Raw genomic sequence first — 12,486 nt, 5'->3', positions numbered from 1 at the left:
TTTCCACTCGCCTCTTTCAGCCTAAATCCAGGATCCTTTCTGACTACGTCCAAGTTTGCCTAAAATAAAAATAAAATTGATCTCTGTAAGGAGCCTCACAGATATTTTAACTTATCTGACAATTATAATTTAACAAACCAATAAACAAAAGGGAGACTAAAGGAGCTCAGTAAGATTTTTAAAATCTTGAGTCATCCTACATTTTCATTTTTGTAAGATGATGTTCAAATAATTAATTGGAAACAGGTTGTTAAAATGTGCCAGAAGATGAACTTTTAAGGAAAAATTATTTTTTTTTCCAATTTCTTGTGTCGTTACCAGGGAAAAATGAACTTTTTAAATTCCCAAATTCTGAGAAGGTCTTCCCAGGTGGCGCTAGTGTAAAGAATCTACCTGCCAATGCAGGAGACACAGGAGAGACATGGGTTCCATCCCTGGGTCTGGGGAGCCCCTAGAGTAGAAAATGGCAACCCACTCCAGTATTTTGCCTGGAAAATTCTGTGAGCAGAGGAGCCTGGTAGGCTACAGGACATGGGTCCACAAAGAGTCAGACATGACTGAGCATTCTGTGAAGGGAAAGACTATCTATGGTATATTTCTAAAGCTTGAGCAAGCATATATACGATAGAGAGGGGAGCAAAATATTTTGTGTTTCAGGTTCAAAGAAAGAATTTAAGTTCAACTGATCATAAAGATGGTGGATGAAGGCTGGTGCTTGGAGTTGTGAAAGTGAAAACTCAGGTGTGTCCCACTCTTTGGGATCCCATGGACTATAGCCTGCCATGCTCCTCTGTCCATGAAATTCTCCAGGCAAGAATACTGGAGGGAGTTGCCATTTCCTTCTCCAAGGGATCTTCCCAACCCAGGGATCAAACATGAGTCTGCTGTACTGCAGGCAGATTCTTTACAGGCAGATTGGAATCGGGGAGTAAAGTTCTCAGTTCTCAAGATGGTCAGGTAGGGAGTTGGGTATCAAATATTAGAATGATCCAAGCAATCACAGGCACAGCAGCAGTAAGAATGACTGACTAAAGATGAGAAGTCTACCTGAAGATATTCAGACAAAATAAGCCCCAAGATACTTAAAAAGTCCTGGAAAGAGAGAGGTGTTCACCAAGAATGACTAGTATGAATGACTTGTCAACTTTAGTAAGCACAGACACAGAGCTAGATTTGGAAACATAGACTTACGTTTAGAAAATAAAGCAACATTAAGTATTTGTGCACATTCATACTTAAGATAAACAGAAAATAAGATATCAGGAAAATGTTAAAAATGTCTAATGAAAAATTACATTTTTCCAAAAAACTAATTTTATGGCTATAAATTTTGTCTCAATGACATGTTAATTTCTCAGCTTTCAGTTTCTTGGAAAACTTCTTTGAGCTTAATATATATCTCTGACTTAACCTTCAGCTGTACTTTTAGTTCTGTAATATTTCTGTGAGCATTTTGAAATCCTCATCCTGCTTAAAAATTTCTGAGGTCTTAAAATTGAATAATAAACCACTAAGGGTAACTGGATATACACAGTTCCTTCTATGATAAAATGTTTGAATGTGTTTATTTAGCAATGGGTAACATAACCCGAAACTGGAAAACTTCTAAAAGAAAACACGGGGAAATTTTCACAACATTTTTAGCAATGATTTCTTGGATATGACATGGAAAGCACAGAAAACAAAATTAAAAATAGAGAAGTGGGACTGCATCAAACTGAAAAGCTTCTTTCTACATAGGAAACAATCAACACAATGAAAAAGTGGCCTTTTGGAAGGTCATATTGCATGGGAGAAAATACTTGCAAGTCATATATCTAACAGTTCAAAAGCATCAATTCTTCAGTGCTCAGCCTTCTTCACAGTCCAGCTCTCACATCCATACATGACCACTGGAAAAACCATAGCCTTGACTAGACGAACCTTTGTTGGCAAAGTAACGTCTCTGCTTTTTAATATGCTATATAGGTTGGTCATAACTTTTCTTCCAAAGAGTAAGCATCTTTTAATTTCATGGCTGCAATCACTATCTGCAGTGATTTTGGAGCCCAAAAAATAAAGTCTGACACTGCTTCCACTGTTTCCCCATCTGGAATTGGTGATGGACAGGGAGGCCTGGTGTGCTGCGATTCATGGGTTCATAATGAGTCGGACATGACTGAGCGACTGAACTGAACTGAACATATATCTAACAAGAGGTTACTATGCTTTCCTTGGAAAGAAAGCTGTGACAAACCAAAACAGTATATTAAAAGGCAGAGATATAATTTTGCTGACAAATGCCTGTATAGTCAAAGCTATGGTTTTTTCAGTAGTCATGTATGAATGGGAGAGTTGGACCATAAAAAAGGCTGAGTGCCAAAGAATTGATGCTTCCAATTGTGGTGTTGGGGAAAACTCTTGAGAGTCTCTTGGTCTGCTAGGAGATCAAACCAGTCAATTCTAAAGGAAATCAACCCTGAGTATTCATTGGAAAGACTGATGCTGAAGATGAAGCTCTAATACTTTGACCACCTGATGTGAAGAGCTGACTCATTGGAAAAAACCCTGATGCCGGGAAAAATGGAGGCCAAAGGAGAAGGGGGAGGCAGAGGATGAGATAGTTAGATAGCATCACCTACAATGAACATGAATTTGAGCCAACTTTGGGAGATAATGGAGGACAGAGGAGCCTGGCGTTCTGCAGTCTATGGGGTCACAAAGAGTTGGACACCACTTAGTGACTGAACAACAATAAAATGAAAAATACAGGGCTTCTCCGGTGGCTCAGTGGTAAAGAATCTACCTGCAATGTAGGCAACACAGAATGCAGGAAATTCAGGTTCCATCCCTCATCCCCTGGAGAAGGAAATGGCAACCCACTCAAGTATCCTTGTCTAGGAAATCCATGGACTGAGGAGCCTGGCAGGTTACAGTCCATGGGGTCACAGAAGGGTCAGACACTACTGACTAAATAACAACAAGCATGCAAAATATATAGGAACTCCTGCAATTTACTAACAAAAGTCTCAGTTAAAAATGTGGAAAAGGCTTGAATAGACATTTCTCCAAAGAAAACATACGAAGCTAATAAGTGTATAGAAAGAAGATAAACATCACTCATCATCAAGGAAATGCAGATCAAAACAATGAGATCCCATCTCACACCTATTAGGGTGACTGTTATAAAAACAAACAAAACACAAAACATAGCCAGTGTTGTAGATGTCATGTAGATGTTAGAACCCTTGCACATTGTTGGTTAAAATGTAAAATAATGTGTTTGTGTGTGTGGGGGTGGTTAGTCACTTAGTCTTGTCTGACTCTGTGACTCCGTGTACTGTAGCCCCACTCGTCTCCTTTGTCTGTGGAATTCTCCAGCCAAGAATACTGGAGTGGGTGCCATTTCCTTCTCCAGTAAAATAATATAGGTACTATGGAAATCAATATAGAGGTTCCTCAAAAAAATTAAAATGGAAACACTGTGATCCAACAGTCTCACTTTTGGGCACTTCTCTAAAAGAACTGAAATCAGGATTGCAAACAGCAATTTGCGTTCTCGTGTTCACTGCAATATTATTTACAATAACCGAGATATATAAACAACCTTGTCTATCAACACATAAATAAAGAAAATATGATATATACAAACAATAAAATATTATTCACCTTCAAAAGTGAAGGCAATCCTGTCATATTTGACACATGTGAACCTTGAGGACATAAGGCTAAATGAAATAAGCCAGTCACAGAAAGACAAATGACTACATGATTCCACTCATGTTGTTGTTTTAGTTGTTAGTTTGTGTCTGACTCTTTTGCAACCCCATGAACTGTAGCCAGCAGGCTCCTCAGTCCATGGGATTTCCCAGGCAAGAACATTGGAGTGGGTTGCCATTTCCTTCTCCAGGGGATCTTCCCTGCCCTGGGATTGAACCCATGTCTCCTGCACTGGCAGGTGGATTTTCACCATGAGCCACCAGGGAAGCCAGATTCCACTCATATGAGGAATCAAAAAATAGTTAAACTCATAGAAACAGGGGGTAAAATAGAGGTTCCCAGGGACTGGAATCCAGAAGAAATAGTAAGTTTCTATTCAACAGGTATGAAGTCTCAGTTGTGCAAGATGAATGACTTCTGGAGATCGGCTGTACACACACATTGTGCCTACAAATAAGAATACTGGGTCATGATTTATAGGAATAAAGCTTATGTTTAATGTCCTTATAAAAATGTTTTAAAAAGAAAGAAAAATGTGATACCATGAATAGCAATGTGAGTAATTAGGTTGACCTTCTAATTCATTTTCCATATCATCTGTGTAAACTGCTCAACTCCCAAACTCTTCCTTGAAGACTAAATTGTCTCAGCCAGCCTACAGGAATTTTTCCTCACCTGAATTCCCCTGGGCCATTGTTATCTACATAATTCATTGTGTGGTATTGTACTACATTTTCAGTAGCTTATTTGTATATATATATATATACATATATATATATGTATGTATGTATATATATATATATATGTATATATATATATATATATATATATATCTTGCTTTTCCCTCTCCTTTATTGGACCTTGCCTATATGGAGTTGCAACGTTTTGTGGGTTGACTAATTATCTAAACAATTTCTATTTATAAAGCTTATTTATAGCAAGTTTTATCTTTTATGAGGAAAGAAGTTATATGGCATAGTGGTTTGTTGCATTAAAACTTCATGAATAACTTTGAAAAGTAACATGACTTCTCTCCAGTCTTGAGAATCCTCATTTCAAATGGGATATTTGTATCAAGTTGGCACTTGTGCTCAGATGCTCTTTCTTGCTCCCTTCTTTGTGCTCCTGTGGACTCTGTCCTGGTTCCTCTGTTCATGGGATTTTCTTGGCAAAAATAATGAGCTAGGTTACCATTTCCTTCTCCAGGAGTTCTCCCTGACCCAGGGATCGAACCCGCATCTCCTCCATTGCAGTGGGTTCTTTACTGCTGAGACACCAGGGAAGTCCATCAAGTTGGTATCTACTATATTAATATTTATTAAATGAGTTGATGAATATTTGCTTTTTATGAAGTATGTGTTAGCTGTTTCTATTTCTTATTTATTTGGGGATCTCACCTGTAACCATCTGTTTGAGGTATTTTGTTAGTAGATTTTTCACTGCTAATATATTTCTTTAATAATTCAGGTTTCTTATTTTCCCTTGATTCACTTTGGTTGATTAAGGTTATTCCGGGAAAATATTCATTTCACCTACGTTTTTAAATTTTATTTGTATAAAGTTCTGCATAGCTCAGGGTAGTGGGTGCTTAATAACTTTTTGATGAATGAATGAATCAGTGACTGAATATCAGGCTCAAGCGTCTTGACTGAAGCCTGAATATATCAACCTATACTTCACACTTTTGAGAACTGAAATAGGATAATATCTAGCTATGATACTAAGAAAAAGTGAAAACAAAAGTAAATGCATAAAGCATGGACAAACATACATTTTATTGATAGAGTGCACTTTATATTGATTTTTTCAGTTGTTTTCTCAAAAATTTTTTTCTCACAATTCTTTCCTTTTTCTCTCCCCTGCCTCAAAATAGGACATTCAACATCTGTATTCTTTGTGCAAAGACAGCATGGTTGTCTATTCTATATATAGCTTTAAAAATAACCTATCTATTTTTAGCATCGATCCTACCCATCATTGTACCTGCAGTTCCTAAATCCTGTACTTTTCTAGCATTTCTTGAAGCAACTTATCTTCCTCCTTGGTTATAAAGATCCTTGTGCCTCTACTTTTTGCTACAGCTTTTCTGATCTCCTGTGTCAGATTCCTGTCTTGCATCCACTTTCTGTCTTGTCAATATTTGTTAAAGTATTTCATCTTTCAGTAGCCTCTTCTCTATTTTGGCTTATATCTGTTTTATCCCTTTATTATTATTTAGTTGAGACTTTATAAGAACAGGAAAACACACATACAGTAAATTAACCATCTTGTGCAAAAAGCTTAGTTTATTCTTTTTAATATTTGTGTCATATTCCATAGAATGGATATTTAAAAATTGTATTCAACTACTTTCTTCTACAAATATATAATGTACATTCACATTCTCCAGATTTTCTCCACATTTTTAAACTACAAGCATGCATGTGTATAATTTGTCAAATATACATATGTATGCAAATATACATGTGTATAATATACACATGATTTATAAACATATAATATCTCTCATTGCTTCTATCTGTGCACAGTTGAAGAGCATCCCATAAATGAAGCTGTTTTATTATATATTTGTCTTCCATAATATTAACATGACCAGCCATAAACAGACTACTTCGGCAAAATATAGTATCAATTCACATTCCCGCATTAAGGAATTGGGAACATCTATCCACATCATTGCCAGCGGTGGGTGGTAGTACCCTTTATAATTATCACCACCCTGATAAAAATGTTAATCATTGTATAACTTTACATTTCACCACAAATGAGATTGAACACCTTGGCATATATCTTTTGGACATTTTGATTTCCTCTTATATGAATTGCCTATTTGTGTCCAATGATAACTTTATTATAAGGTTGTCTCTTTTTTGAATTACTGGAGGAAGATTTTCTGATAGTGAGTATAAAAAATTTGTGTCATATTTTTATTATAAACATTTCCCCAATCTACTATCTTAAAGAGATGTCTTTTTCATACTAAAGGTATAATTATCTCCATAGGTCCAAGATCTAGAGGTACTGTCACACTCAAAAAGGTCTTCAAGCTGTAAGTTATACAACAAGTCTATATTCTGTAGATAATGATGTTCTACTTTGGCTTAAAATATTTAAAATATTAATATATATGTTTGCTTCTAAAATAAATGTATATAGTTTTATTTTATGATGTGAGGAAGAAAATCAAGAATTTTGATCCTTTTCTAGTGAGAATTTATTTATTCTAGAAAAATATGTTAAATAAATCTTCCAGTGAGTTAAATGACTATCTGTGTCACATGTTAAGTTTTCATATCTACTTTATTCTGCTTATTGATTCTGATTTTGTTGCAATGACCTATTAACCTATTTCTGAGCAGGCATCACATGGTTTTGAATGTAAGGCTATCATCTAGTTCATGGAGATTCAAAAAGCACATCCTCCTTTGTATTCTTTATTTTTAAAATATTGGATTTTGAAGATGTTTACCTTTCCATAATAACTTTAAATTGTTTTAACCCATTTTTCTTTAAAAAATTGAATTTTGTGCAAAACTGCATTCATTTATATTTAGAAACAATGCATGTAGAAGACAGGCAGATGTTAAAGGGCTTCATAAAATCTTTAAGGTATTTGGATTTCTTTTTCTTGAGATCAGTGAGTTTAAGTGCATTTCTTGAGATTGGAAATAAAAGGCTCTGAGAAACAGAGGAAATATAAAATTAAAATTCTAATTTTGGTGTCTCTTAAAATTTAGAGACACCACCTTGTTTAGAGGTTGAGGGGTGATTGAAATCAAAGAGGCAAGATCTGACACAAGAAATCCAGGTGAAATTACTATTGTTATCTTTGATGCTAAAAGCTCAGCTTCTCTGCACACCATCTCCAAATTGAATCTGAGCGACAGAACTTTGAGTGAAGTAGCAAAAAATAGCTTTATCACTTTGCCAGAAAAAGGGGGTCATAGCAAGCTAATGTCCTCAAAACCATGCATCCCAACTCGGAGAAAATAGTGAGAAGTTTTATACTAATTATTCAAAGAGGGCATGATCAACTGTGGACATTCTTCTGATGGATTGGTGTGAAGTAAGTAGGAGTCAGCACCAACAACCTTCAGATCCAACTGCTCTGAAATCTACATGCTTGTGGGCAGAATATGACCACTGATCATTAACTTCTCCTACCTGGTGGGGGCTTCATTATCTGCAAATAAATACAAGAAAAATGTTTAATTGTGTCTCTAGTCAACTATTTTATTAAAAATGATAAAGTGAGATAAGAAATGAGAAGGTGCTCTTTTTACTATGGTTTGCAATACTTATTTTTAATATTGAAAATAAGTATTTTTCATGTGGTTGCTACCCTATGGAACAACTACCAACGTTATTTTTCATTTACTCCCTGACAGACCTCCTAATAAGTAGGAGCAAGTAATACTGCTATCAGTCTCCTCTTTTTTTAATTTATTTCCTTATGAGTTCAAGAAGCTGTTGCTTGCAAATATAAATTACTTTCTGAAAGTCATTCATTCACTAACAAGTGACAGAAGCAGAACGGATGTGCCAGCTAATGTGAAATAACTTTTTAAATGTTTTGTTATTGTTGCTATTGCTGTTTTCCCCTTGAATCCTTCTCTGTACTGTGTACATATTCAGTCCTAGTTACTGTCACTTAATAAATGTTAACTTTTGGTGCCTCAGAGAAGAGAGGGGACTTAAAGAAGGATAGGAGAAGATAATTTAAAAAAATAAACAAAAATGAAATACAATGTCATTTACAAACATGCAAAATAAAACATTTTATTTATGTTAAGATCTATGAACTTACTCAGGCAGTCATGTTCTAAAAATAATGCTCATTTGGGTCATAAAAATTTTAAATGTAAATGTGAATGTCCTCACCTTCAACCATAAACCCACCATTACCTTCAGATTGAGGTTAAGTCATTTGGAGAGTGCAAAGTAGAAAGAATAACATTTTCTTTCATTCATGATCCTTTTTTGTGTAATTCTGAACTGGGTCCCATAGAACTTCTTTTTTTTTTTTCAGTCTAAGTGAGCCTCCAGAATCCCTTCTGATATTATCCTTGTGACCTCTTTCTCTCTTTTCAATAAACATGGGTGAAATGAATTTTTAATAAACCAAGTTATTCAGAGAAGCAAACATGTTAAATAGAGCAAATAGTATGATGATAAGCCAGAGGATTTAGGACAATCATCTAGTTCACGCAAAGAAACATGCAACAAGGCCCCATAGTCCACCTTTCAATTAGAATGAGCTAAGTCAAAAGCTGTGCTGAGTGCTGTCAGCACAATTAGCGTTCGTGTTTTCAGTGGTGGTACAGGCTCCATGAATAGTGCCAGCATCACTTAAGATAAATCTGCTAGTCAGTTAATTTGTGCTAAAAATAGTTAATAAAAGAAGAGCAATTTCTCTTTTCTCTTTGACATGCAGTCAAGTACCTTCTAATACAGGGTGATGGGGTTTTGGCAGGACTGTGGTAGGAGAAAAGTGCTCAGTCGTGAGCTTAATTGGCTTCCCAAAAAGCAAGAAAAGAAAAGAGTTATGACAGTGGGGAGAGTCAAGCATTGTGGCAGAAGAGTTTTGGACACCATAGAGAAAGGCTGGCTCTGCTTACCTGAATGAGCAAGTTTTTAAACCTACTTCAGCCTCAGTTTCCCCATTGGAAATGAGGTTACAAATGTCCACCTCACAGGGTTACTATGAAGGAAATGCCAAATGGTACCTGCACACAGTGCCTACCAATAAGCATTGGCTTCCATCTTCAACGTTCTTGCACATCCATCCTTATCCTTCTTTCTCCAATTAATTCTATTCCTGAAGAAAGAAAAAACTATATTCAAGTGATGGGAAATCCCCACGCTCATTGTTACGCTTTCTCTTGCTGTATGCTTTGGCTTCTAGTTCTTTCTGTCTTGGCGAACGCTGTTCACACTCCCGTCCTCCAGTTCTGTCATTTGCTACCCATAACATTTTCCAAAAACTGATCTTCTCATGATGATCTACTTGTCCTGGTCTCATTGTCCATTACTCCTTTTAGGTAAATTATTTAGTGCCCCAGTATAATAAGCAATTTGCATTTTGACCACAGCCTCGAGGAAATAATTCCTTAAATCAAAAGCTCTGAAGGATACTCTGCTCCACATTTTTAGCTTCATGGACTAGGAAGGCTTCGAAGTCCTAGAAGACAACTGTTAAAATCCCAAATCGGGTGCCAAGAGTGGAAAGCTCCCAGCCTAGGGGGAAAGAAAGAGAAGAGCTAATGGCATCTTTCTACAGCTGACAAATATTGAAGGTGCAATGTAGATTGGGAATAATTCTGGAGTAACCATTAAGAGTTGGAAGTTCTAGCCCTCACTCTGTTCATATTTCAGTGTGTGACCTGCACAGGACAGTTTTCTTAAAAAAAAAAAAAAGGTGTATTTGAATTCAAGGATTCCTAAGAAAGCAATTTATAGTTATATGATTCCATCAATATGGTTGTCAGGGATTAATTTATTTTATCTATAAAATATAACTATAGCACTTACCACTGTTCTAAACACTTTACAAATGTGAATTTACTCAATCTTCATAATGGTATATAATGTAAACTCTGTGAATATCTTCATAGTATGCATGAGGAAACTGAAGCCCAGAGAAGTATAGTGATTTGACCTAAGTCACACAGCTTTTAAGATATGGAGCCAGAATTTGGAAACACCAAATTGTCTCTAACAGTCTGTTCTTAACCACTACACTTGGCTGTACTTAAAAATAAAATATTTATATATTCTTTTGTAAATATTTAGATGTGCATCCTAATCACTATGCTATACTAGACTGAAAAAGAACACATTTAGAAAAAATTCTGTCACCTACCTACTGTGCTCATGTCCTGGAGGTGCCCCTGACCTAGGTCATTATCAAGTCTGAAGAGGAACACTGACAATCCTTCTGCTGTCTTGCTCAGTCCATATCGCTGAGACTCATTCTTCTTTTCTGATAAGTGGGAGGAAGTATGACATTTTAAAATAGTTACCCTGCATTTTTCAAGGTCGCAAGGACCAATCTGAAGGCTGATCATTAAATGCTTTTTTTCACCACAGCCTTAGAGAATAAAGCACATTTTGAAAATGTCTCTGAAAACTTGCAGGTGGTTATCTTTTAAAGAAGCTCTTCTCTAGTGGTTTCCACGAAGCAAACTTGCTCCTTGGCTTTTTTCTCTTGGGAGGACACTGCCCCATGTGCCACCAAACCCAGAACTGTCCTATCACAGACACATAGTGGCTGCAAGTCAATTATTTATTTTAATGTGACCTTTGAATTCCTGTAGTGGTGGTTTGGCCTCTCAGTTGTGTCCGACTCATTATGACCCTTTGGACTGTATCCTGCCAAGCTCCTTCCATGGGATTTTCCAGGTAAAAGTACTAGAGTGGGTTGCCATTTCCCTCTCCAGAGGAACTTCCCCACCAAGGGATCAAACCCAGCAATCCTACATTGCAGGCAATCTGCACCACAGGCGGATTCTTTACCATCTGAGCCACCAGTGAAACCTATATATTAATAGAATCCAAAGTTGTTCTCTCTGACTCTGCTTCTCAAAATATTTTAAAATGTGGTAATGAAAGACATGAGGGAGCATAGTATTATGCAAGGACTTTTTACTGTATACAGTGGTCTCCCATAGCCATCATTTTATTTTCCGTAGTTTCAGTTCAAGTTTAGTTCAGTCACTCAGTCATGTCCAACTCTATGACCCATGGACTGCAGCACACCAGGCTTCCCTGTCCATCACCAGCTCCCAGAGCTTGCTCAAACTCATGTCCATCGAATTGGTGATGCCATCCAACCATCTCATCCTCTGTCATCTTCTCCTCCTGCCCTCAGTCTTTCCCAGCATCAGGGTCTTTTCCTATGAGTCAGTTCTTCGCATCAGGTGGCCAAAGTGTTGGAGTTTCAGCTTTAGCATCAGTCTTCCCAATGAATATTCAGGACTGATTTCCTTTATGGTTGACTCCTTTGATCTCCTTGCAGTCCAAGGGACTTTCAAGAGTCTTCTCCAACACCAGCATTCAAAAGCATCAATTCTTCGGCACTCATTTTCTTTATGGTCCAACTCTCACATCCATACATGACTACTAGAAAAACCATAGCTTTGATGATACAGACCATTGTCAGCAAAGTAATGTCTCTGTTTTTTAATATGCTCTCTATGTTGGTCATAACTTTCCTTCCAAGAAGCAAGCGTCATTTAATCTTATGGCTGCAGTAATTATCTGCAGTGATTTTGGAGCTCAAGAAAACAAAGCCTGTCACTGCTTTCGTTGTTTCCCCATCTACTTGCCATGAAGTTATTGAACCAGATGTCATGGTCTTTGTTTTTTGACTGTTGAGTTTTAAGCCAACTTTTTCACTCTCCTCTTTCACTTTCATCAAGAGGCTCTTTAGTTTCTCTTCACTTTCTGTCATAAGGCTGGTGTCATCTGTGTATGTCATCTGCATAACCTCATATGTCATCTAAGGTTATTGATAGTTTGTTACCCATAGTCAACCATTGTCTAAAAATATGAAATGGAAAATTTCAGCAACAATTAAGAAGTTTTAAATTGCATGATGAAATCTCCTGCTGCCCCACTGCACCCTCCCGGGAGTGAATCGTTCCTCTGTCTAGTGTGTCCCACCTGTTAGTCACTCAGTTGCCATCTTGGCTATGAGATCTCATGTCAAAGTATTGCAGTACCTGTGCTCAAATAGCCTTTATTTTACTTAATAGTGGCCCCAAAGTGCAAGAATAGGTACGCTAG

The sequence above is a fragment of the Odocoileus virginianus genome, chromosome 10 (genome assembly GCF_023699985.2).
Source record: "Odocoileus virginianus isolate 20LAN1187 ecotype Illinois chromosome 10, Ovbor_1.2, whole genome shotgun sequence".
NCBI lineage: Eukaryota > Metazoa > Chordata > Mammalia > Artiodactyla > Cervidae > Odocoileus > Odocoileus virginianus.
This window is presented reverse-complemented; position numbering follows the sequence as displayed.